General features: G+C 35.7%; 1 protein-coding gene across 3 annotated transcripts in view; it reads right to left on the bottom strand.

Annotated features, from left to right (window-relative positions):
- Window positions 1-18,778, bottom strand: part of Erbb4 (erb-b2 receptor tyrosine kinase 4) — a 975,681-nt gene that overhangs the window by 127,934 nt on the left and 828,969 nt on the right. The window lies entirely within an intron of this gene.

The raw sequence follows: 18,778 nt of genomic DNA, 5'->3' as shown, positions 1-18,778 counted from the left end.
TGACAGGCGAAGTATTCCTAGAACTATGGATAGTGGACTCCCACCTGTCTCTTATTCTCTTTCGCACTTTCAAGTTTGAATCTCATTTTAGCCACCCAATTAATGTTCAGGAATGTGCATTAAAATATGCTCTGATCCTGGAATAAAGAATCTCAGGTGGCAGCCCTGATTATTGTACTAAGTACTTACTAAAAAAAAAAAGATACAATTTAGTATCACAGTTCTTCAGTTTTCCCCTCTTTACAATGGGAATGATGGGTTTCTTCCGTGCTTTTGAGAAGAGCATGATGAGACAAGGGTGTGGGCATGGGCTTGCATGTGTGGGCATAGGAAGTGTGAAACATGAAGAACCAAAGTTACATAGATCTCCTTATAGTTAATGTCTAGTAAAAGTGCAGGAGTTCATAGCCAATTAATGGAATCGAATCTTTGAGCCTCTATTAGCTAATAAGTCTTACAATACATTATAATTATAGTTTTGTATGCTTTTATAAACAGCAACTAAAGATATAGAAAGGTCTATTCATGTTCTTCAGAATGCAGATTCATTCTTTTTTTTCTCTTTAAGAAACACTGTGATTGTACTGAAAAATAAAAAGGCCAAAGATTGAGGACTAGACTCTTTAATATCTCTAACTAATGCAACATTAAATGTTTATTATTTGAGAAGAGGTTCTCCTTCCTCCTCTCCTCCTGTCCTAGCACGATGAAGAGATTAAATTATACTCTAAGAGAAATTGAGCTGTATTTCAAATTTTAATAATTTCAGCATGCAAGGAAAGTCCTGGGAACCACTATGTTAAACTTGTAATTCTCGTTCCCATACCTCATTTGTTTGCTTTGTGTGGCTCTAAACTGGAATTTAAGTTCAGTATTGTTTATTTTGTCAGAGTTGATGGGCAGGGGCCAGTGCACCTGGAAAGTAATATGAAAGGATGAGAAATGGCTACATGCACCAGTGGGCCTTCCACATGTTAGCTGCTGAGGAAGAAGCACCTCCTAAGACAGGACCAACTTTACTTAGAAGGGGAAACCCTTGGCGGATACTTACTTTCTTAGCCTTGCAGGCCACAGATGCTGACAGAAGACTTGAGCCATGTGGTAGATGGGAAGAACCAAAGAGAGACAAAGTGAGAATCCAGAAGAAAAGGAAGAAGAATGTTGAGATTAGGAAAAAAATAAAGGGAGAAGGGAATAAATAAAAACAGAAGCAACCCATCAAAGAGAAAGAACATGAAGAAAAAGACTTGAGGCCTGTATCCTCATAGTACATTGGCTGCATCTATTCTGAATCCTTAGGCCTCAGGCAGATTTCTGGGTAAGTTATTTATCTGAATAAAGGGCTTTAGTTTACAGTAAAACATAACACCGATCCCAGCCCTCTCTGTACTGCTGGTCCAAACGAACAACCTGGAGCAGAAGAGACTCCACTAAGATGAAGTTGATTTGAAGGACCTAATCATTCTTTATTCCTTGATGAGAGCAATCATAATTTTATTAAATTCTAAAGATGGAAAATTTGTACAATGTGCTCTTAAAGTAAAAGTGAAACAATTTCTTCTTCTAATTACCCCCCCAATTAGTTTAAAATGTAAAATTAAAAAGAGATTGATTCCCCCAGCAGTCTGTACCCACCTATTTACAATGAGCTTGAAATGCACGGTTTTCAAAGGCTTTAACATTTTCTGACTTTTCCTGACATTAAAGATACTATGAGTCATTTCATTTTTCCTTACAATGCTTATAACACTTGTTAACAAAAGAAAGGGTAAAGTATATAGTTTCTATTAGGTTGTCCACCTTGAATTGCATTTCCTTCCTTCCTTCTTTCCTTTTTCCTTCTTCCTTCCTTCCTTCCTTCCTTCCTTCCTTCCTTCCTTCCTTCCTTCCTTCCTTCCTTCCTTCTTTCCTTCTTTCTTTTTAAGAGAGAGAGAGAGAGAGAGAGAGTGTGTGTGTGTGTGTGTGTGTGTGTGTGTGTGTGTGTGTGTGTTGCGCGGGTCTACCACTTGAAACACAGTTTCACTTTTGGATTTTTGATGTTTAAAGTCTCATGGACTTACCTGTCTGGAAACCTCTCTCCTCAGATATCAGCCTCCTGAAAAGCTAGTATTACAGGTGTTAGCCATTGAAACCTAGCAAACTGCAACTTTCTTCAGGTAGTTGAAATTTCTCAGAAAGATGAGAAAGCTATTCATTTAAAGCTCTTTTAAAAGTATCTTAAAATCGTGTAGGTTTCAATGAGAGTTAATATAAATGTATAAGATAATTTGGAAGCCATTCTCTTATGGAAAAAATGTTAAATTTCCACTTTCTTAAAGCAGTTTTCTTACTTTAAAAATATTTTTTTCTCCAAAAGAAAAGCTTTAGATTCCCAGATGCACTTAGAAAACTATAATTTCTATTCAGGAGAAAAAGACAAGTTGGTCTAAGGAAAAATGTTTCCTTATAGTACGGTCATATGATATTAAGATAAATACAGCTAGCAAATACAATATTAACGTCCAACTCAGCAGTAAAACTACTTCAATGAATTTTAAAATTTATAGTGGTACTATATAAAATATGTCCTGAAATGAGTTAAAGGGTTTAATACAAGTAATGAGAGAAGAAATATCAAGATAGATGTTCATTTCACATTTTAGCAACATGTAATGAATTATAATTTAAAGACCACTTTTGTGTAAATGTGTCTAATTTTCTTTTCTCCAGTCATTTTTCAAGGACCATTTAAAAATTGCTAACTATATAGTTCCATTCCTTATTGCTATGAGCCTTAAGAAATAGTGACTGGGGTTCCTGAGGCACAGTACAGACCTTCTTGTGGCCTTGAAACATAAGTCCTTTAAGATCTAAACATCAGTATCTCTCTTCACTTGTTTGATGGCTTCATTGTATTTCGGTATCCTTCTATATCTTTTTCCATTGCGAGAAAGTCCTAGAGGAGTAGCTAGAAGAACATTGGTCCCTTCCCTGGGAACCAATATATACTGCCATGTGCAAACTCAAATCATATACATATGAGAAACTGATACCATTTGCTTCATGGTGATGCACGCTGCAATGTAGAATATCTCTATTTATATAAAATATCTGACCAAATACAAAACAAGTGCAGTCAAGTATACGTTTCTTGTCTTTCAAGATATGCATCTTATTTCCTCACCAGGACACCAGAGCTTTGCTAAGCCATGGGATAAAGGAAAAGAAATCAAATTCTGCTCTTTAACTCTGTATGACTAAATACTCGCCTTGCAATCTTTCTAACATTTTATTTTAGAAGAAATAAAGTTGCTTTTTACTTTGCCTCCTCTCCAAGACTTTGAAGTCCAAATATCTATAATTTTGGTAGTATTTATTGCTTTCACCATGCCCACAGATACATTTGTCTGATTTGATTGGTCTTCACTTACAACCACATGACCACCTGCTCCTAAATTTCTGTGTTAACTCATGTAGCAACTTCCATTTCCCTTAGCCATGGTAAATGAGCACCAAGAGTTCAAGGTTGGGAGGCAGTTTTTGGTAACAGTTTAGCCAAATATTTTTTTTCCTCCTGAGATAGAAGATGGTGTATGTCATGAAAGAACTGTAGATACTTATAGCAGTCACAACTTCCTCTAATGTCTATTTTCCTCCTTTTCAATAATAGTTTGTTGCTTTTGTGTCATTCTTGAGGAGCTAATCACTTCCTATCTAAAAGGCATTATTAACCTCTTACTCTGCCCCAGGCATTGTGTTCAACTCAGTTCTCTACACATTAACTTACACATAGAAATTCTTTACCCTTCTGAGTTAACTTAATACTCATACCATTCCACCTAATCCCTTTATGATTACCAACTCATAAATGAGAAGCCCAAGTTTAAGGCGTGTTAACTGGAATGAAAGCACAGACACTTAGTGGAGACAAAGTCCTCATTTTTTTTTTTTTAGGTTGATGTTGATACTAGTACTTGGATTTCTTTGATTCTCTGGTTTCTTCTTCGATTATTGCTTCCATTCCACCCCAGAATTTTATCTATTTAAGAAACTGGAGCACAGAAAAATACTTCTCAAGTCTTCATGCCCACAGAAGGGAAATCTGCTTACATTTATAGCACACATAATTGGCAAGGGCCTTAGGCAAAATGACAAACATAGCACATGGCCTGCAGGTTGCTGGGGTAGTTTCTTAGTGCCAGACTACTCAGGGAAGACAATGAAGTCATCTTTGTGGTTTCCCCCTGGATGTTGTTTCTCCAACACAATCAATGAATGCTCTGTCTTTACTCTGGGCTCCTGGTTGTCACTCTGCAGAGTGTGTGTTTGTGTTTGGGGGGGGGACTCTTTTTGGATTCTCATATCAATTCCAACTGTCCATTTCTCTCTCTTTTCCCTGTTGGTCTGCATCTTATGACTGTATCCTGTGTACCTGTGATTCCTATGATCTTTCAAGGCTCTTTTCCATGGTTCTGTCTTACTTTGTGTTAATTTGGGTGAGGACATGTATTGTAATCAATTTGCTATGTGAGCAAATATCTGTCTGTCTATCTATCTATCTATCTATCTATCTATCTATCTATCTATCCATCTTTCTATCTCTACCTATCTATCCATCCATTCATCTATCATCTATAAAATCAGATGAATATGTTCTGAGAGTGGAAGGGAAAGAGGAAGAGAGAAAGGCACAGTGAGATAGAGTGTAGACTGTAAAGTTAGGAAAGAAAGACACAAGAGAATAAAGAGAGCAAATGTACGGCAAGTCCAAGGGAAATAGTCTACCAGGAATCCCAAATCAAAAATTGCTTATGACAAGAAGAGGAAAATAAATTTTCTTTTAGGAGACTGATTAAGACTGTAGTAAGTTAGAAGATGATTGGAATATTGTGATTAATTTTTTGTCTTGTAATTTAAAATATTTTACTAAACATAATTATCATTTATCACCAAATGATCCACCCATCACCCTTTTCTTTCTGAGCTTAATGCCCTTAGATGCAGTACTGACACCATAATTTATAGCTCAGTGTGAAGGATCCTCTTGCCTTCCTGTATGTAGGTATTGGATGTTTAGACTCTTGTTAGAAAAAGAACCAGTACACGAGTTTAAGCCCTTACATCTTATGGCAAACTGTTGATAAGTGTATCATGCAACATTGTTTTTGACTGATTCCTGTTTTCTGCTCTAACCATTTCAATCTGTAAAGTACTTGAACTTGAATTTCAGGTCTTCTAATGAAGCATACAAAAGCTCATTTACTTATAACCAGTATATAAAGCTTTAATTACACCATACCTATTTCCCCTTTATCCTCTACGGTCATGTACATATATGAATATCACCTACCTCATTCACATAATGGTGAAAATAGAAGGGCGTCCTGCTGAATTCCTCTAACAAGTCATACTTTATTCTAACCACTCAAGGAATTGGGAATATTTATTTGACAGCTTTGGTTGAGTGGCCAATATATTAAAAGTTCTTTTCCCTAAGTTTTTTTTAACTCCCATTATATTTATAATAGATTACATTTATATGCAAGAATGCATTTTCAAGTGCTTTAGAATTATTAATGTCTAAAGCTCACTCAACTGTCATCTCCCTTGATTCCTAAGATCACAGTTCTACGGTGGTACACAGTTCACCCCCACCTGCCCTTACTTGATCTAAAGTAGAGGTTTCAAGCTTCATCCACCAATTTCAACAGGAAAATGAATACACCCAGTCAGTGTTTTCTTGTTAAACAGCTCTTATTCAAAGTGGGAGAATAAGGAAATCCATATTTTTTCCTGCTAATGTTATATGTGCTAGGAGGGTAAAAAAAAATTAGAAATTCCAATAGAACAGTATCTGTAGACAAGAAATTCAATTATTACATTGCAGTGGGGAACTGTTTGCTGATAGCATTCCTGATTCCAGAAGTTCATCTCAGTGTTGTCTATGTTGTTCATCAGCTTCTCTTACACTCACAATAGGGAAACAAATACAACCCCCTCCCTCAAAAAATCCTCCAAATAACATCACCAAATATCAGGGCAATCTCTCTGACGGAAGAAACAGAGCAGTAGCTTGGAGAATATGAGTCCGTGGGTTGCAGTTTCATTCTTTATTATAATTCTCTCTTGCCTACAACCCAATTTCTTTTAGATCCATATGGTGCCAATTTCTTGAAAGCTTATTGTAGTAATATTAAAAATTTCAATCTAAATATCAAATTAGCTTTCAGATCATATGAAATAAATCCATCTGGGCTTCTGAAATTTCCCCTTCAGGCCTTGCGATTGGACTTATTTGCTTCTTTGTTTCTTATGAGGGATAAATTGTTTTTTAAAGTTGCATTTTATAAAGGATTTAGAATGCATGGGGGGGTCTCCCAAAGTACTTGAGTTATGGATTATTTTTAAAAAACAATCATAACTTGAGAAAACCTCAGTATTTGAGCAGTGATAATAAAAATTGCTTTTGACTGAGGTTCTGTTCTATCATACAGTCCAGAGAAAAAGTTCACTGCCAAGTAATAAACCTGGATAATATAGGTTTATAATGGAAATGTTGACAGACTAGCAAGTGTGGCTGTAATATCTTGAACCTTATTTAATAGAAGTTTTCAATAATATTTTTTCCAAGCCAGTATTTTGAGGATGTTAAGATAAAAAGAAGGGGTTTCCACTGACTCTACCTCAATGATTGATGGAAATGTGAAGGATTTGCTATCAGACACACCAGGGATGCTACAAATAATATCACAAGCACCTGCAACAGGTGGAACAACTTCTGTCTTGTAAGAATCCACATGATTAAAGTCTCTTTTTGATCTAATCATGGTTCATAGATGTCATGTGGGTTATACTGTTATATTCTCAAGTTAGGATGGTGATGGAATAAAGTATTATCTCACTCAGTCATATTTAATAGAATTTTTCATGGTGAGACAATAATGGGGGTAGTTGTGATTAAAATAGTGCTTCTAGTGATATCCTGTTCCTTTGGTTTATCTATAGAAGCTGTGTTCTCTCTCCCAAAGTCTCCACAAAACTGTTACAAGATACTTGGTATAGATACATTTTTATAATTTAAGTCCACTGATTTATAATAAGCATTATTTCTCTCAATGACCTCTTCAAGATGAACAAACAAATATGTACAAGTACTACCCATCTGTGGTGACTGTTTAATCTCATCCTCAGCTCTTTGCAAAATAGCAATTGTGTACGAGGCAGTGTGTGTGTGCTTGGATCAAGATGAAAAAAAAAATGTGTAGAATTACAGCTAGGCCAGGTTCAATAGCAATGGGACCTTGACCTGTTACCTGATCTGTTAAATTTCTTGTGTTTTTCTTATAGAATGGGAAGTAAACAAGTAATAAAAACAAAAGCCACAATAGCAGGTAATATTACCAAAGATTGGTGTGCACCAGGCTCTATCAAGTATGTTCCATATATTAATTAAGTTAAATAATTTATTCACTTAATTAAACTTGTTAACTCACTTAAACACTTTCCCATTTGTTTATAAGGATCATGAACAATACTTTCAGCATAAAGTCAAATCTAACTTCAATGTATATTTTAACTAATTTAGTCATAGCACCACTTAGCTTAAATGGATATAATAGTGGCTATTGTCTATTATTGTTACCCTCACAAACTGTCATTGTGGGTTTGTATGGATTTGTTCCTCCAAAGTTCCAATCAGCATTGAGCAAGGCTGACTATGTATCAGGGGGCTGGAAGTCATGTACTTTTGTCAACACTCTAAAAAGGGACCTTTGGCTGCACACTCTCATTGAGGGATTGTTCATAGTTTACATGTCCTATATTCTCCCCATTTTTGGTAGACACAGTGTCACTTCTGCTAGATATCTGACTTTAGAAGCCAAACCTTTAAAGATAATCATCTAAAATGTTCAAAGTAAAGTGAACAAAGCTAGAGTAGCAAGACATGAATGTAGTAGGAGCACTATCTCAGAGGGGGAGTGGGAGGAGGAAAGGGATACTGAGAGATGAAGAGGATTGAAGAATCTATTTATAAATTTATATATCTATTAGTATATATACACATATACATATATGTACATATGTGTATGAATAAACATTTGAAACTCACCAAATGCTATTTGAAAAAAAAAGGCAGAGGGAATGAGAATGTATAGGCATATCAAACAAATTATTCTATGTTACAATATATCTTTACTAAATATATATTAACTCAGACATTTAAAAATGCCTTTAAAGTACAGTAAAACAAGGTAAGAATGTGTGCCTCACAGGTATGCATCTTAATAAAATTTGGTAAACTGAGCACTCCCACTAGCCAGCACACAAGTGAAGAAAACACTGGTATCACAGAAGCCACTTCACCAATATTAGCCAGACTTTAATAAAAATATTTACTCTTATAAAAACTAACTTAAGGGTAGTATTTTATTTAGCTTCCCATGCATTCTTGGCGAACATTTAATAAGTTCTATCTCATTCTAGTAGAATAGGCTTGGTAAATCTTCAAACATACTCAAGAGTACATAAGCCATGGGAAAGATCATTTACTTTAGAAAAATAAAATGATTCTAATTTAAAAGCTTCTTTCAGTCTGGCATTCCAATCTAGCAGAGAGTCAGTGACAAAAATTCTTGGCTTAAACCTTATGTACTACAATTAGCAAAATGTATCCATGCTAATGCGCTTGCTTGGGGCAATCATCATTACAGTCCCTGGTTCTGGTCCTTGCCAGGGCAAATATATCAGGAATGGGTGATGTAGTATTCTAATTATACAATTAGCCTTGTCAACGCATGGAGCATGGGGGATAGCAGGATCTTGAAGTATAAACATAGCTAGCTGATAGATGACTCTCATTAAGCTCATCTTTTGTTCACTGTTTGATGGGTAGACACTGACTTAGGGAAAGCTCCTTAATGAAGGATAAAATCCTTGACCCATAACCATCCTTCTTCATTTGCTCACCCTGCTTCTCCACAACACATATAATGTGCTCATTTCACACCTTAGCCTGATGAAAAATAATGAAGTCGAAAGTGAATTCTTTCTAATCAATCAAATGCGGAGCTGACATTTTGTACATATAGTTTGGCCTACTACTTCTCATTATGACAGCAATGGCTCTCATCATCCTCTCCACCTTTTATATAGACACCTTAGTCCTTCATTTAAATGCCATAGGATTTGGTGGGTTTTAAAAAAAAATTTCTTTGCATGTATACTGATATTGGGGCTTAAACTCAGAGGCTGGATGCTACTCTGAGCTTTTTTGCTCAAGGCTAGTGCTTCACCACTTAAACTACAAACCCACTTGCAGCTTTTATCCATGGTTAAGTCTCACAGAGTTTCCTACATATACAGATGAGTTCACAGATTGGTGAGATATGATCATACTCTGTGGATTTTACCTATATGTTTTCTTTCTTGCTTGCTCTTTCTCTTTCCTAGTTTCTTTGTTTCTGTCTTTCCTTCCTTCTTTATCTCCTTCTTTTCTTCCACCTCCTCCTTCCTCCTCTTCTTTCCTTTCATTCTTTCTTTCTTTTCTTGTTCTGTTCTTTATTTCTGTCAGTATCAGAGCATGGGTGCTTGAACTCGGGACCTGAAAGCTGTCCCTTAGCATTTTTGCTATATGTTGCTCTTTTCCACTAGAGCCGCAGTTCCACTTCCATCTTTTGGTAGTTAATTGTACATAATGATTCACAGACTGTCCTGCTTAGGCTGACTTCAAATCACAATCCTCAGCTTTCAGATTCCTGAGTAGGTAGGATGACACGTGTTAACTACCAGTGTCCAGCATAAATTTTCTATTCAGAATGTTATACTGTAGTAATACATTATGTCCTTAACAGTTAAACTAGGTGGAGAACAAATGGATATTACTGATATTGTTATAACTTCCTGTTAATCTATATTTTTTCAAGATAAAAATGATTTTAAAATTCCTTTTATGGAAAAAGAGGTGTCTTGAAAAGCAATTGGTCAATTGTGTAAAGAGTTAAAATCTATGCTGTCTTCAGCAACAGTATAATTTTCTGTTTCTATATAAATCACATACCATCTATTGTTTCTCATATCTGTAACACAATGCTAATCTTGTTGTTCCAAATTTCGGTAAATAACTTGGAGTTTGTGGGGAAAAAACAGCATTATATGCATACATCTGAGAAGTCATGAATACATTTTACAACTTCTTGAGAGCAATATTGTAACACCCATCTACCTCTACAGTTTTAGAAACAAAAGCTACAGGGGAGCAAAAAATTGCATGTGCAAGTCCCGCTACTTCAATTCTGCCTTTGAGAAAATCACTGTGCTTCTAAAATCTGCTACAATACTATGTCTCACATAAGTCTAATAGATATAATTGTGAACACTTTACACACACCAAGTACAATTTAGTACATTTGGATTAGACTGCTTTTGCTTTTCAGTGAAATAAAAAAGTACATTAAAAGTACTAGCTGGAGCATAAATTTACAGAAAGAAAATTAAGTTCTTTACTTTGTGGATGTGTATAGTAACTAAATGGAAACCTTTGACACTTATAGAAAGGAGTAACTTACAAGTTGAATTAAAAGTTTCTCAGCATGCCAAATAAAGCCACAGGCAAAGCATAGCATAAAGGAAGTTGGCCACTTTATAGGTTAGGCAAGAAAAAAACCTAAATGATTTCTTCTCTAAGTAAGAGAATTTCACATTTCATATGAACCCAAGGAAATAATTAAGCCTTTGGTATAACTCTGGGACCGTGTTCTAGAAACTGCCTCAATAAACTTTATTTTTTACCCGTAGTGTTGAGATTCTCTCTTCTGCCTTACTGCTCTTTACATATCATCCTCCTTCAAAATAATAAGAATTTGTCATACAAATACAAAGCATGAAATTGGCTCAGGAAGGGGATGAACATGACTCAAATTCAACCAGGTGCTTTAGCACCAATTTGGGAGATTTCAATGTTGATAGACATTCTCATATAAAGATCAAAAGGCAACACTATTGGTAGAAAAGAAAAACTTTAAAAAAAATACCCTTGAAAGGTAAATATAAACACAAAATGTGCTTGGCAGCAAAATAAGTTAGCACTCTCATTTAAAATTCTATAGGGGAAAAGTTCATTAGAGTTTTAACAGTTTTACACAAAAGGTCATGTGACCTATCATAGATGTCATATTTCATTTTAACACTGTAGGAGTTATTCTTACTAATTACACAGAAGTTGCTCACAAATTTTGCAAAGTCAGAGGTTGTAAGTAGGACTAGTGGGCTGCTCACTTGAAATGGCCAAGTGGTCGCTGAATTCATATCTGAGCTTTTTCACTAAGAGTTAGGCCTTGCATAGTCAACTCTTTAGACTTCAGAACTTTCATCTCCAAAGCAGGCAAATGGGAAGGTGGTATCCAAGCACGTGAGCCCACTTCCAATGCTACACAGCCCCTAATACTTTTGCTGCCTCAAACACAGCTGAATTCTGTTTCCGTTTTCGTGTAAGATTTCATATGAAACAGATCCATGTCTTAAGAGAAACTGAACTACAAGGTTTGTCCTGGGGTTCCTTCCTGTACCAAAATTTCAAAAGTTTCAGACATGTTTTTATTTTTTTTGAAAAATCATTGGCTTCACCAAGGGCCCTTTCTTGGCCAATTTCTTTCTCTGTCATTTTTCCTTTTCTCCAGAATGCCTAGCAAGTCTTTGTTAAGATACTGACTGGAGTGTGGTGTTTCCAGCTTTCATATTACTAGTTAAGTTTGTGTATTTCTAGACTGGACTATTTAGAAAAACAGTTTCTAATGCTTTGGGTACTTGTTCCATCTAAAATAAAATTTCCAAAGCATTAACGCCCAGGAGACAAGCTACCCTGAAGTTTTATTGTTGGAGAAATGGGATTGTTTTTATCTGGCTATGCTGATAAGGGTGGTACCTCACTGATTGGAACAGTGCATGATGCTGAACTCAACAAATCAGAGCAAGATGAGGTTCTCAGGGACAGAAGTCACAAAAGGGGGAAGTCACTAGGGACAGTTCCAAGAGACTGGGAATAGGTGAGGAGGGGGCACCTCAGCTCCTTCTCTCACTCTTACAGTAGGGATGAGTCTCTTAGAGCATGGGGTATGGATGGGAGTTGAGCAGTAGATCCTGGGGAATATGCCCCAGCTAGATTAATGGAGATTAACTGATGTGAAAGAAACCCATGTCACTCCTGTCATTCTAGTCTAGCTCTGCTAACAAACACTTTCACCCTCAACATGTGAGAGCCCAGTCAAGAGAGCAGAGCCACCAGAAGAAAACCAGTTAAATCCAGATTCATAAAATCCATGAACACAGTAGACCGAGAGAGAGAGACAGAGAGAGACAGAAATACAGAGAGAGAATGACAGATCATTTGTATGCTATATAATTGTGTGTGCCTGACACTGGGGGTAAGAGATTAGGAGTTTTCTTAAATGTTTAGAAAAATGAAAATATCACCTCTGCCAAGCATTATGGATATTTCCTTTTCAATTCTTCAATACCTACAGAAAAATCTTATAAAATCCCCTCAGTGTATGATTAAAACAAATTATTGGCACACCTATGTGTTCTGCATAGGTGTATACTAAGGTGAAATAACTTTTCTTCAGCCTTACTACAATGTAATCTACAAATAATGATGCATTTAGGAAATACTACGTGATGTTTTGATATCCATATATATGGTGAAATAATTTCTATCAGTAAGCTAATGGACATATCCATAATCAGCCCTGATAGCTCTTTTAAAGAATATGTGTATTGAAGATACATGAGAATACCATGCTAGAGATTTCAAGCATAAATATAACATTAATAAATATGTAATTATTAACTATGACAATTATACTGTACGTTCAGGCTCCAGAATTTATCTTAACTGCAAGTATGTATTATGAGACTAACACCTCCATGTCCTCTCAGCTTCCACCTCCATAACCACTGCTCTATTCTGTGCTATTGGAGTAATTTCAATACAGAAAATCTGGCATTTCAGACCCACTTTATATCTGTTGAACAGAAAGAAATGGTCAGCCTCATCTCATCTTGGAATACAACTTACCAGAATCTTTGTTGAAAGTAAAATAATATTCTTCTGAAATGAAAGGTCTTGAAAGCCTGGCTGTGTATAACTTAAATAAGTCACTATTAAGAAATGTTGTGTCAGGTAACATGTTAAGATAATGAGATATTTTACTTAAATATAACAACCTAATTGGATAGGCATTAATATGTCTGAAATTCAGGTAAAGAGATTCATACAATTAAAAAATGCCCAATTTTCTAGCGAATGGTTGCCAGAACTTTCTGATTCCAAAATCCAACTGCTTTCCATGGTAATTACAATAGGTTTTAATGCATATTCATCATATTCATGAGTATAAATGAATAAAGGACATATGTATATACCCACATTCTATAGAAACATTTTGTCTAATTTTCTCTTAGGTTAATATCAGTCACTTTTAATGATTCATTAATGAAAATGAGGTAAATAAACACAGGCTTGAGGCATTTTGTGTACTTCAAATTACTCCTCTGATAAGAAAGGAAAAGACTCCTGATAGACTCAAAACTGTTTCAGGACTCAAATGAGAATCTTGTTTCTCTTCAGTTCATATTCTTCCTCCTGCATATTTCTGAAAATGTCAGGACTATATTAGTTCATTTCGATGGTAAAAATTAAATAATGTGTGGCTGGGCTTCATGTCGTAGAACTCTCTGTTAAGCAACTAAGCACCGGTAGCAACTTCAGAACAGCCATCACAGCATAGTTAAAGTTATGTCCACTTGCTGTTTGAGGAAATGGATTAACAGACACTTTGGAATTTTCCTCAGTCATTTCAGAAACCAAGTGATGGAACCAAGTGCTATTTCCTTCCATACCCTCTTTAATAACTACAGGAAGGGCATTATCTCTAATTTCTTGAGACATGAAGTCATCTTTTTTTTGTTTACGTAGGTTTATCTTTTCGAGTTATATATGAGAACTGTGATATTGAATTGTTCCTTTGTTTCTTTTTTGTCTGTCATGGGGCTTGCATTCAGAGCCTCAGGTACTGTCCTAAGCTTTTTCACTCAAGGCTAATGCTCTACCACTTTAAGTCACGGATCCACGTCTGGTTTTCTGGTGGTTAATTGGAGATTAGACGAACAACTTGCCTGCTTTGGCTGGCTTCAAACCATGATTCTTAGATCTCAGCCTCCTGAGTAGCTAGGATTACAGGTGTGAGCACCCAGGACCTCACTAATCATGATATTTTTTGTAATTTTTAAAATGTTGTTCTTTCTTTTTTTTTTTTTTTTTTGGCCAGTCCTGGGCCTTGGACTCAGGGCCTGAGCACTGTCCCTGGCTTCTTCCTGCTCAAGGCTAGCACTCTGCCACTTGAGCCACAGCGCCGCTTCTGGCCATTTTCTGTATATGTGGTGCTGGGGAATCGAACCTAGGGCCTCGTGTATCCGAGGCAGGCACTCTTGCCACTAGGCTATATCCCCAGCCCATTGTTCTTTCTTGAATTTTCAGAGCTTTGGATTCTTGCTCTATCATAACTCAGTATGATAATTTTATGTATCAATATGACATTAGTAACCTAGACTTTTATTTACACATTATTTTGTATATACTTATGGATGTTTCTGAATGAGGTAACATTTGGAAGACTATGATAAGTACTATGTCCTCCTTAATGTGGGCAGGCCTTATACAAACAGCTGAAAGCCTGCATAGGACAAATGGCTAATTCTGGACTAAGACTGAATGTTTCGTTGCTTTGGAAATACAACATCAATTTTGTACTTTATTTGAACTTGGAGTTGAAACGTTGGTTCTTTTATGATCTAGATCTTTTGGACTGAAATTATAACATCCACTCATGTAGTTCTTAGGCCATTAATAGGACACTACAACTACAGAGTAAGTTCACCTAGGTCTCCAGTGGCTCTTGAAATTTAGCTATATAAACAAATTATCAATCACAAAAACTCTCTATCTTGATATCTGTCCTGTTGCTACTCATTATCTGATGAACCCTGAATAATATCACTCACTACTCTTTTTTAAATGACCAACAGAACATAATCTGTGTTGGTCGACAAAGACTATAATTATCCTTTGGGATTCAACGATTAAATCTCTAATTAAGACATGATTCTAAGAAATGTAGAGATTGCAAAAATTCACTAGTGCCTCTTCAGTGAAAAAAAACTATTGAGCCCTGGATCTCTGTGAAGAAATCAATGGCATCTACGGTTCAGAGATCAGTACTTTGTCTTTAGCTGAGTTTGCAATATGATTCTGGGAGAATCCCCAAAGGTATTTACGAACTGAGCCAAATTCATGAGTCTGACTTTCTTCAAAGAACTGACAATTCACCAACATGCATAGTAAATTCAAATTTAAATAACAGCAGTAAAAATTTAAAAAATAAGCTATCAACCTTCCCCCCAAGTGGCTTATATGACAACAAAATAAATCTGTTTAAATTTTAATTGTGGCTTGTCATTACATGGAGCTTGTTATGCCACAATTAGTATGAATTATGAATTATAAATTCAATATTTATATTCTACTCTGCTTTTTATAAAATATAAACACTTCTCAGTGTCAAAATATATTCAAAGGGCCCATCAAATCAGTGATATTTACAAATTTCTAAACTGTATTAAATGTTACTATTATGCCATTAAGTATAAAGATAGGTGGTAATTTTAAATCTATTATATTCTTAGTTCTGTAGTTTGTATATGCCTGCATTAACACTGAATTTACCAGCATATACAATCTGCACTTGGATATCAACAAATGAGTAATGGTAGTATCCAACTCATGCCTTTATCTCCTACCAGGCATTTAGCGTTGAATTTCATTTTTGTTCATGCAGAAGGTAAGGCCTAGACCATACGAAAAAATTACCATCACTTAGTCTGTGTGGTGACTGTTGGGAAAAAAATGCAAAAAGAGTAAGGGAAGAAGATCAATGCAAAATCATTCCATGTAATACATTCAGATGTTAGAAAGACTTCGCATCTGTGTATGGAGGAGAAATTCATATCCTCACGTGGCAATCAGCTGTACTTCTAGTCATTGTGAGCTACCTTCTTGAACTATGAGTTCTCTCCTCGTTCCTTTCAGAATAATTTATATTTTTTCAAAACAAAAATAAAGAAAATTAAAGTCCACTGTTACATTTCAAGGGACACTAAAACCTAGGATTAACTAGTTTCAGATAGAAATTTGATATAGATGAGACAAAGAAGGTAGAGTGGGAGATAAAAAAAAAATAAATCAGAACTACATCTAAATAAAGATGAATTCTGAGATACTACAAGTTTTCTCAGTCAACTTACGTGCTAGAATGAAGTATTTTAAAAAAATAATTGAAAGAGATTCTTAGACAAAATCATCTTGGTTAAGCATATTAGAATTTTAATTCTTAAAAATATTTAATGGGTCTTCCCTTTCCTTTCAGAAGATTTTTTTTAAAAAAAATTTATTGTCAAACTGATGTACAGAGAGGTTACTGTTTCATACATTAGGCATTGGATACATTTCTTGTACTGTTACCTCTCCCTCATTCCCCCCTCCCCCACAAAGTGGATGAATTTATAGCCTAATCATGAAGTCTGAGAGTTGCCTGGAAGGGTACAGTATGCCTCTTAAATAGCTTCATAATCATCCCTTTTCCCTCCTTTTTTTTTTTTTTTATAGGTTCCAGTGTTTGAACACTCAACAAGAATGTCTTGGGAAGCTTCCCTCTGAATCTAACTGCAATCCAGTAGTAGGAGATGGAGCAGGGGAGGGGGGAGAGACGGGCACTGACAACAAAGTAATACAAACCAACAAAGCTCAAAAGAAAGCTTCAAGACTGTGAAAAACAATGGTCTATACTCAGTATCCAGGTTTTACAAATTCAGCAGCAGTAAGAAGCTACAAACAATATTTTCTTCAGAAAGAAGTCAGAAACTGAAACTTGTACAGTAATAGGAGGGCATACTAACACTGACCTTTGCTAGCTAGAGATGGAAGAGTTAGAATTTCCTCTTTGCTCTTCTTCAGTAATGGACTGTCTTATTCTAAGACTTACCCCTGACCTCTCTTCTCTGGTAGTTTGCCAATGGTTTCACATGTTTTTTTTTTTAATATTACAGATAAACCAATTTTCTAACATGAAAATTAGAAGTTGTAAGAGCCCAAGTAGAATAAATCACATCTGAGAATTCCGTGTAGAAAAGAGGGGGAGGATAAGATACGTGGCTTTTATTTTCTTCCAAAGGCCAAAAATGCTGAATATTATACATAATTCTGACTCCTTCCATCCTAGCATAGTCTGAGAACAAACATTAAATTTTTTATGTCTAGGGATTCAAAATCAAATACTTGTAGTTACAATAAAATCACTGAGGTGTGTCTTTCCTTCCTGCACTTATATATTACCTAAATGATAGTGTGTATTCTTTTATTATGCTATCTACCCACTGTTATTTTCTTTTCCTTTTTTTCTTTGTTCCCCTCTTCTTTTATTTTTTATTGCTGGCATTAGAACTTGAATTCTACTTTGATCTGAGCTTCCTTGGTAGCTACAGTTATCATTGTGAGCCCCCAAATTTTTCCTCAGGAAAGAATAAATAAATAAAACTAGTAAATTAACATTTTGACCTTATATTAAGTTCCAGTGTGAATGCATGTAGAGAATTTGTAAAGAATCAGATCATGAATTTTTTTTGACTGAGAGTTAATATAGTGAATTAAAACTCATCACAGCTTGTTTTACGAAGATAAAAATGTCAAGGAAGTTACTTGGTACAGACAATCAAAATAAGTTCTTTTTTTTGGCCAGTCCTGGGCCTTGGACTCAGGGCCTGAGCACCATCCCTGGCTTCTTCGCGCTCAAGGCTAGACTCTGCCACCTGAGCCACAGCGCCCCTTCTGGCCGTTTTCCATATATGTGGTGCTGGGGAATAGAACCGAGAGCTTCATGTGTAGGAGGCAAGCGCTCTTGCCACTAGGCCATATTCCCAGCCCCAAAATAAGTTCTTAAAACATACAGGATGTATACCAGAAGCAAAGTGACAGACTGGTGGATTATATGTCTCCAGAATGCTTCCAAAATTTGAGTTAAGATTTAAATTTGGAGAATTTGCATTTAAAAGATCCAGTCTGTCCCTTCCCAAACAATGGGAAGACATGATACAGCATCTTCCAACCACAGTCTCTAGGGGGAGCTAGTGTCCTCCCATTCACTCTGTAGCCATATCTAGAATCATCCAGAGATCTTTGGTCATATGCCTGAGCCCTAGGGTCAGATAAAAATACCCTTAAAGCCTAACCAAAAACAACCAAAATATCTACGGAGATATTTACAATTTGACCGTTTTTAATGTTAAGAACAGTATAGGCTAGTTTAATAAGGGTGTCTTTCTTGATTTTGCTAGCTAACTTGACAACACTAAAACAAACAAATTGATCATCACAGTGTTTCAAGCAAATGACACACTCAAAATAAGGAAAAATTGTCATGCTTATATAATAAAGTGAATTTTTTATATTTGCTTTTAAAGAAGTATGTCTTTAACAGAATTTCCATCTCCATGAATTCTGCACATTCATAAATTATCTTCAGTAATCTCAGTGTGTGTGCATGTTTACACATATGTACAGATAGATAGATAGATGTGTGCATCTATAGGTATTTACATACATATATCTATATATACGTGTGTGTGTGTGTAAGGATACCAAGGATCTAATGTGCTTATTGAGGCATTTAAACGACATAATATGAAGGACATA

Source organism: Perognathus longimembris, chromosome 4, assembly GCF_023159225.1.
Source record: "Perognathus longimembris pacificus isolate PPM17 chromosome 4, ASM2315922v1, whole genome shotgun sequence".
NCBI lineage: Eukaryota > Metazoa > Chordata > Mammalia > Rodentia > Heteromyidae > Perognathus > Perognathus longimembris.
This window is presented reverse-complemented; position numbering and strand designations above follow the sequence as displayed.